This window comes from Coccinella septempunctata, chromosome 5 (genome assembly GCF_907165205.1).
Source record: "Coccinella septempunctata chromosome 5, icCocSept1.1, whole genome shotgun sequence".
Taxonomy (NCBI): domain Eukaryota; kingdom Metazoa; phylum Arthropoda; class Insecta; order Coleoptera; family Coccinellidae; genus Coccinella; species Coccinella septempunctata.
Genome location: NC_058193.1, coordinates 30,033,681 through 30,042,795, shown reverse-complemented (window position 1 = coordinate 30,042,795; position 9,115 = coordinate 30,033,681). Strand labels below are relative to the sequence as shown.

General features: G+C 38.9%; 1 protein-coding gene across 1 annotated transcript in view; it reads left to right on the top strand.

The window, feature by feature from the left end:
• The first annotated feature begins 2,700 nt into the window (after positions 1 to 2,700).
• The window catches only part of LOC123314399 (adhesion G protein-coupled receptor B2-like), a 139,021-nt gene continuing 132,606 nt past the window's right edge, over positions 2,701 to 9,115 (top strand). The window contains exon 1 of the mRNA XM_044899682.1: positions 2,701 to 2,775. The gene's annotated coding sequence lies outside the window, so the exon portion shown is untranslated. The remainder of the gene's footprint in view (positions 2,776 to 9,115) is intronic.

The window sequence follows — 9,115 nt, the reverse complement described above, 5'->3', positions numbered from 1 at the left end:
AAAGAAATAACTGATCAAAAAAATTTTACCTACGTTTGTTTATCATTGTTCATTGAAAACAGGTATGTTAGTTGGTTTACTGTAATCTTCAAAATTATATAAATTCGCAGTGAGGAGTAGTACATATCAAGAGAACAACAGGTAGCAATCTCAGATTTAAAACTTAGGTATTTAGAGTAGATTCTGTTTCCAATACTCAGCTGAGAACCTTTATGAACGATATATTATGTTATGCCAACAAAATTCTTCAAGAATATCTACTTCTGAACCATGTAGTTTTATTGGTTAAATATTCTTATTCAGAAGAGTCCATTTCTCATGAGGGATGACAATTTCGATTCCGTTCATAATGAATCCATCATCTTTTCGATATCTTCATCGCAAAAGTGCTCTTGACACACAAATTCATTCAGAGTCGATTCTCGAGGTAAGGTTTTTTCCAATTTTCTCTCAAAAATGCACTCGGAAATTTTATTCTCCATTTCTTTCCGATGCCAAAACACTCTTACACTAGCGCAATCTTCAACATTTCACCATGGTTGTTCTCTTATCAAAAATTGAAAACAATAGCATTCGAATCATCTGTCACCAGGAAGACAATTCACTCAGCCAACTACAATTAGTTTAAATCAAAATTTCGCCATCCCGTGATGGCCAGCGCGCCTGATGGCAGAAGCTGAACTACCCTATTGGTACATATTTTAGGGGACAAAAAATCTATGGTCTCAAACCAGCGATCGTTCTCCCTCTCTCCACTCTCCATACTCCATTTATGGAGTATGCTTGAAAATTTCGATGAGCTTCAAATCCAGCATGCAATCAATCCAAAAAAGAAGTCTTCTCGCGAAGGACGAAGCAAAAAGTTGACTATCCACGTGGATCATCTCGATTCTGCGATCTCACTAAGAGGAGGGCTTGCGACTGAATGCAATCAGAAAAGAATCCCCGACAGTGTTTTCCATCTCGCAGGACTCCCGAACCCCGTTTCTTATCTGTGTAACATCATTAAATTTGAAACGAATCGAAATTCGATGTATCTTTCGGTAGTTTGCCGATTGCAATTCGGGGGCATTAAGACTGAACTTGCAGCGTTTGCATTTTTCATAATGTTGGCGCCGGTCCAGGACGTTTCCCGCTGTTCGGGCCGTATCTCAAAGGACGACGGTGCTCCCTCAATTCGGTCGAGGGAGGGAGTTTTCGTGCTAAATTAGGTTTTGTTGGTCATTTTGTAAAGGAAAAGAGCCATTTTCTCTTGATTCGATTTAAGTTCATTAGAAAGATGGGGTTTTGTCATTTCCCTTCGAAATTGAATGTTTCCGGAGTAGATTTGGAATGAATTCAAATTTTCAAATATGATAATAATGAATTGGATTTATGTTGTATCTGATTAAAAGGCTTTTCTATCAGTTGGCAACGATAAAAAAATAGTATTATCAAGAGGGACATACAGGCTTTGGAGTATGCGAAACGTTATTTCTATACATCGGAGCATATCACCCCTATCTTCAAGGAAAATGCACTTGTACTCAAGAAAGCCTTGAAAGGAACCTCAAAAGGACTCACAGATACATCACAAATATTCATTTATTAGATCTATATATAAAGAATGATATTTTACAGAAAACTATATAATTTGTTTCGAAATCTACCTATGGTTTACTTACAAATGTGTAGTCTCTTCTACAATACACCCATTCAATGAGAGACGGGTGTTATTTTTCATAGCAGAACAAACATGACGCATATTTCCAGTATGAGCAGCGGTCAATATCTCGGTTCATAAACAAATAGTAAATCAAAGAGTAGTTAAACTGATACATTGACAATCATCAACTGTTCAGCTTATTAGCGTGTCTTAAATGCAGACAATGATAGGCTTATAGATTTTGATTTCGCATTGGACAATCAGAGATTTATGAAACCTGTTGTGAGTGTTTTGTTCATTCATTAATCAATTTGTATATTGTGTCATAATGGAATCATAAAAAAGCATAAAAAACTATACTGACGGATTCACATACAGGTTTTGTATACAACTGTGAGGTTTTTTTTAATTGTGGTTCTGAATATTCTGTAAATAATGGTTATGTAAAGAACTGAAATGTGTATGCTATGCTAGTATATTTCATATAATATAACTAAAAATTTCTGATATGAATTGTATGAATTAAACTAATGAGTTTATGAATTCAAAACAATTTATTGCACAGAAATAGCATTTTTGAAGTATAACAGATCACTATTTACTTTTGTGTCCTATTCAAAGTTCTATTTGTTGTCAATAATTTTAAATTCTTGTAAATTCATCATAAATTGAAAATAACAATATAGTATAATATATCTGACAGAGTATTTATCAATTAATTCCAAACAATGTTCAGATGAAAACTAACATCCTGATACAAAACAAAACCATACTTTTGTTTGGTATCTCAGGATGTTTGTTTTCTGGTCTCAACAAAGTCGATATTGAAATTCAATACAAGGAAAGGAATTCGAATTTCGCGCCCTTCAATTAAAAAACAGAAAACTATTATTGAACAGTTTTTCTGTATTGACAGTACGTTTTCAACGGCATCTCATTGTCAAATATGGCAAACACAGGCCGAAATATAGTCGGTTTCAAATACTAGAGATCCTATCTTTCTTCTCTATAATCTTTGTCGTGCACTTTGTGAAGTTATATTTTTTTTTCAGAACTGAAAGGAGATAGAGCTGTTTCCTGTCATTTTAGTGGAGAACAGAAAGATATCTGCAATTGTTCCGTTAAAAACAGTGAGTATACACTCAAAAATAAAATCAATAATTATACGTTCACATTGAAAATTCCAACTAACTCTGGATTTTCGAAAACTGAAATTTAGAAATTCTTCAGTCGAATATCTATACAAATTCACGAAAAAATTTCATTACACTGCTATTTAAACGAATACAATTCTGAAAAGCACGAAATGAAAAGAACATGCATTTTCTTCACGAGAATGATTTTTTTATTGAAGCAATTCATGCACGGAATGAAACAAATTCACTATTCCCACTAGGCCACAAACGATACAATGCAAAATTGAAACTTTCAAACTCAACTCTAACCTAACCCCCATAAATTTTGATACAGCACAACCTCCCCCAACTTGTGTAAACACTTTCAGGCGTCCCGCGTTGCTCCTGTCTCCTATCCCATCGTGCCACCCCCAAAGGATCGCTTTGTTGAGCCACCCCCACACGCTGTGTCGCTTCGTTAAATGCGCTCACTTCCATAGACGTCATTTCAAAATTAAAAAAGCGCGGGCAACAGAAGGTCCTAACTGCGTGTCATTAATGCGAGTGACTCTCGTCATTTGTCTGGCGGTCTTATTTTTTCGCCAGTGAGAGAGGATCGGAATGAACGAGTGGAGGAAACAGGTTTAACGGCCGCCGGGGGATGCTGTGCATAGCTGATCGACCTGGGGGATATCCCGCATATTGGGGAGGATATGTGGTGGTCGGTCTCGCGCTTAGGAAATAATGCGGCAATAACAAGTCTCTATTGTTGGGCATAGTTGTCAGAGCTTGGTGGTGTCGACATGGAATGAAAACAGCTTTGGCCCTTAGGCATTCAAGGATGAAAAACAAATCTTATAATTCATCGAGCATTTGGCACAATTACAGTATTTAGTTAATCGAAAAGATGACATCAGGAATTTATTTTTTCCAGACCTCAAGACCATTATCATATTGTCCACATTGGTCTGGAAGAGGTCCACACACTTGCCAGGAAAAAAGCACAAACTCCCTTCATTGGCCTGGAACCCTTTCTGTGGTATTACAAAATGTACCTCAAGAAAGAGCCTATTCTCCTTCTTCATAAACCGTAGAGTATCCACTGCTGGAGATAGGTCTCTTCAAGTTTCTTCCAGATATCTCTATCCTGCGCTTTCTGTGTCCAGTTTTTTCCAGCTGCTGTTTTAATATCGTCAGCCCATCTCTTCATTGGCCTGCCCAACCTTCGTTTATTTTCCCAGGGTCTCCATTTCAATACACCAGATGCTATCCATCCTGTCCATTGCTACTTAACCTGGCTAGAAGAAAAAACATTTGAAACTCTGTCGGACTCTTTCTAGAAAGTATCAATCCACAAAGTTCCTTGAGAACTTAAACACTGTGAGATTCAAGTAATTGGATCTTGGCCGGACTCCTTACTGGATTCCTTACAGGAGAGCTTTATCACCTCAGGAAGCATTGTCGCCAATAAGCTATCACAGGAGCTGGCGCTGGGGTGTTGAGATATACGGGTTGAGCACCAAGTTTGCATTGTCGTTTGACACCTGTTCGAAAAAAGGGCGAGCTGTAGATAGTGCAGTGATAAGAACAGCTCTGAAGGGAGGTATAAGAAATCTTAAGGTCGCAGTGAACTGTAACCTCGACTGTAACCCCCTTTCAAATCATAAAGCACCTATTGATAATGGGTGTAGTAAAAACCGACGAGGTTATGTAGGGGAAAGACACCAGATCATCTATTGACTTATTGCCTGGATTAATGACTGGATGGCACGCTATAGCAACATATGGTCTAATACAGCTCTGATGGTGAGCACCATAGATCCTGAGATTGCAGTGTAACGCAATCCAACTTGGATCCAACAGTAAACACTGCATTCCAAGTACCGTCCGATTGCTCCACTACATATCTGCAATCAGGAAAGTCCTGGATAAATACATCAATTCAGGAATCTTGAAAAATATCCCGAATACTATAACATGATGCATGTAGGGCAATATCCCCGCCAACAATCAACCGTAGATTTACTTACATATATTATTACACATATTTGGATGGACCCTCTTCTGATTTTGACAGCTTGAATACTGCTGTGCCCTATAGAGCTGGGCACTGTTTCACATCAATGTTTTTTTGTATGCAATGAAGAATAGATCTGGCATCAAAACTCAGTAGAGATTACGATATCATAACTGACTGAGGTTCTGGAACCTCGTAGTATAGCTTGATTCAGTCCAGAAGAGAGAAATTCCTCCGATATATAAGGAACCCTAATAATATCAAATGTTTGGTTCTTCTGTCGCATCTGCGCACTGTGTCCGATAGATACTTTCACTGCCAATCTTCTTCATCATGCCATGACTCGATAACCTGTCAGACATCTAGAGCTGTTGGTAGAACCGCCCTTTTGTACGTGGAGAATCCAGACTTTGGAAGTCTCTTTCAACTCAGAACTTTGACCTGCAATTATCTCCACTCCAATGATCGACTGCCCGTATTTGGGTTCAACCTGCGTTTTAGTGGGATCAAAATCAAGAAAGTTGATATCAATTAATGATAATATTGATCAATTATTAATGTAACTTTCGATGAGCATGCCTCAAGTCGGTTTTAACATCATTGACAAATTGGAATAGATTGTGATGAGTTTCAGCCAATAATGCTAACAGGTTATGGACCCAGAAATTAATCAAGGCGTCTTTCTCTTGCACCTCATTTATATTTATCACTTCCTCGTATTTCCTCCACGATTCTCGTTTAACGAGTTCATAACCGAAGACACTAGCCCGAAAAAACTTCAAATTAACCCGGAACACGTTGTGTCAATTTGACCGGGCAGTTTCAGCTGACAAACGGCAAAAATCACCGACGTAAACGACGCGCCGAAAAAGTCGAAATTGCCTGCGTTGTGTCGTAACTGCGGCAATTTATAATACATAATAATCGTAGTTCGCGAAAACGCCCCGTTTTGACGCTATTTATCAGGACGATGGAATTTCAGCGGTGCGTATCGTGCATGTACGCAGCACGTAACCTGGTTGTATATGGCGAATTAATGTGCCATAATAAAACGTGGCATATTTGTTGAGATTGATAGAGTGCGCTCGGTGCGACTCCCTGTAGCTCGACGGGACAGGCTAGGAGTTATGTTTGGGTTATGTTGATATAGCTGGACCTGGATGTTAATTCTGTGTGCTGAGCCGGAGGACTACTTCCCATGATTTGGATGTAATTTCCCGACAATATGACGTGATCAAACCGGTTGTGCAGAGGATAGACACATCCTCATCAGTTATCCGGATGGTATATGCTCATTTCTTAGTCTGTAGTTCTGTAATGTGTTACTGGCCTACTGGGGAACACCATCCAGTAGATTGTAGATTTTGCGTTGGATGTTGCGTTGCACTGCGCCTTTAAGATCTAGTGTGCCTCCCATAAAAATTGTTTTCGCTGCTATGTAATCTAAAGATCGTTCCTAAAGTTTTAATGAACTATCTAGAATAGTTTCAAGAGGGTTACTTTGTAATGGCGTTTTCTCGGTTGTCTCGAGCGCTTTTGAAGGGGAAAATTGGGAACCTACCCTAGTGCAAATATTATAGAGTCTCTATAATCTTTGTCCTGGAGGATTTCAGTCGAAGAGAAGGTTCCATGTTATCTGGGGTGTAAACGACAACAAGTGAAAGTCAAAATCAGAGTTCACATATTTTATTCGTTGACTCTCAATAAGGAACACAACAGGCACTATTATAAGATCAGTCAAGTGAAAATCACCGTGCAATAGGTGGAAAAGAAACAGAACACAACTTGAAAGGAATTTTTCTCGAAATTACATTCAAAAAGCAATGCAAAGGTGGTAAATTTACGGGGTGAGTTGAACTGAAAGAAAAGGGGATCGATCTCAAACGCACTACGGGTGTTACGGATTCGTTCGTCAGCCAGAACCAAGGTTTACACTCAACGGACAATGATGTCGGAACTCAGCAGGTTTGGGGTTTGAGAAAGACGGCACAGCTATTTACCTCTGATTACCTTCTGTTGCCCCCCGAGTTTCCACACCAGGAGAGATTCGTACTCACAAAAGAGATGGTCACTGGCAAGTTAGGAGAAAAAGGAAAGAAAGAATTTCACTCCTAAGTGCATTCTACTCCCACCGCGTTTTCACACCAGCAGAGATTCGTACTAGCAGTAGGGGTAGAACACACATTTTGACGAAGGATGGGTAAAGGAGGAGGCTGAGGTTCCCAGTACGCAGTGTCGTCTTACCTATATCATTTTTTGCAGTGGTTTCCTTCTACTGAAACTCTCTCTTGTAGGTACATTCTACAACTTTTCTTTACCACAGAAGGTCTCCGGGACAATGAAAGGAGTTTGAACGTCTTTTCTGACAAGTCTGTTGGACTCTTTATTGCCTTTGATTGTGTCTTTCTATATGCCCTGATGTAATATCGAATCCAAAAGTAGATTGAATTACTCTTGATCATAGTCTGCCCTTCAAGTTGTATGGGTGTCTATTTTCAGTATATTTTTCTTGTTTCTTCTCTGTTTCCCATTTGAGTTTAGCTGAATTCAGAAAAGCAAAGGATAATTGTGTGGACAAGCTATGGTCCTATTCGAGATATTCAATTGTGCTGGCCTATTCTGTCTTCCTAATATTCCTTGTTCAGCTAGCGTGATAGGCATTCCTGCTAGATGGATATATATTGATATGTCGGATATTCTGAGCTCCTCTTAGGTTCTCTTTCCAGCCCTGAACAGTAAGGCAACTCGATTCCTTCTTTCGTGATGGAATCATCCTCAAGATTGAGTCTCCCCTTCTCATTATAGGTAGGCTTCTTCATTTTCGAGATGTTGGATGATATTTCTCCCTTCCAGATATGTTTCTTCAATTCCTCCCTTACTCAGATGAAAAACAGCGCACTTGTCTAAGCCGAGTGACATTCTTATTGCTGAGGTGTATTCGACATGGACATTGGGTTATTTTTTAATGATGCCCTGGAAGGAGCGTATAGTTTCAAGTCGCTCATGTAAAGGAGATGTGTTCGGGTGTTCTCTTCTGCTTGAAAGCCCTATTCTGCTCTTTCCTAACACAATTGTTAATGCAGAATAACAATGTGCTTAGCGAATGACATTGTAAGACGCCACGACAATATCTCACCCTACTTGTATTAAGTAGAAATTCGTTCATTGGATCTAGTCGTGGAGAATTTTGTTCTCCATAGAGCCATAATACTTCTCATCATAGGAGGATAGACTAGAGGATACAAACTCAAATCGAAACCTTTTTTAAAAACCTAGAAAGTTCTTATATTCAAATTCACAAATGGCAATAGAGGGCATTGGTTGATGAAACAAGTAACGGTTGTAGCCATATATGTAGAAACAATTTTTTTTCTGGATAGGGAACGTTCAATTCTTGCGGCTTGATATCCTCGCCCTCCGCAGCATTAATAAATTTGCCTGTCACTTCACGGGACTTCCTTGCTCCGACAGTGATGAATAAGCATCGAAAGAATTCATCAGTAGTGTACAGCGTGCAGACCGCTATCCAGTCGCATTTGTCACAGCCCTGGGGAAAAACTGCGAGAAATTTATACCTGACAGGACGAGACCACTTTGTTCGTTTTTTAATTTCGAATGTAGAAAAATATTACGTCATTCAGGTCCAAAGTCGAGACCAAAATGAAAAATTCCAATTCTCTATAGAAGAAGACGCCACAGGAAAGTTATATGTATATGAATGAGATGGAATTCTTCATTTCCCTTAAAATATACAGGGTAAATCTTTGATTCTCGTAGATTTCAATGTCAAATATTTTATTACTCAACATATTCTGCCCTTAATTGGATACATTCATTACATCGAATCTGCAACGTCACTAGACCTCTCTGCAAACCAGATCTCACAGCTTCTATTACCTCCTCGTTGGAATAAAATTTACGAACATTTAAACTTTTTTTCAGTTGGGAAAGAGATGATAGTCGGATGAAACCAAATTCGGTGAATAAGGAGGGGTGTTCTAGTAATTCAAACCCTAAATCACGAATTTTTGCATGACAACATGAGATTTTTGTGGAGGGGCGTTGTCCTGCGAAAACAAAACACCTTTGGATAGCTTTCCACGTCTTTTCTCTTCAATTTTTCCCATAGAGTGGTCAATACTGTCGAATAGTAATCTCCGGTTATGGTTCTACCCTTATCCAAAAAATCAATCATGATTACTTCATGGCAATTCCTAAAAACAGATTTTCGTATTCGAAACTCCTTAGGTCTTGGAGAACCAGAGTGTCGCCATTCCATCGATTGTTGCTTTGTTTCTGGATAGCAGAAATGTACCCAAGACTCATCCATAGTAACAA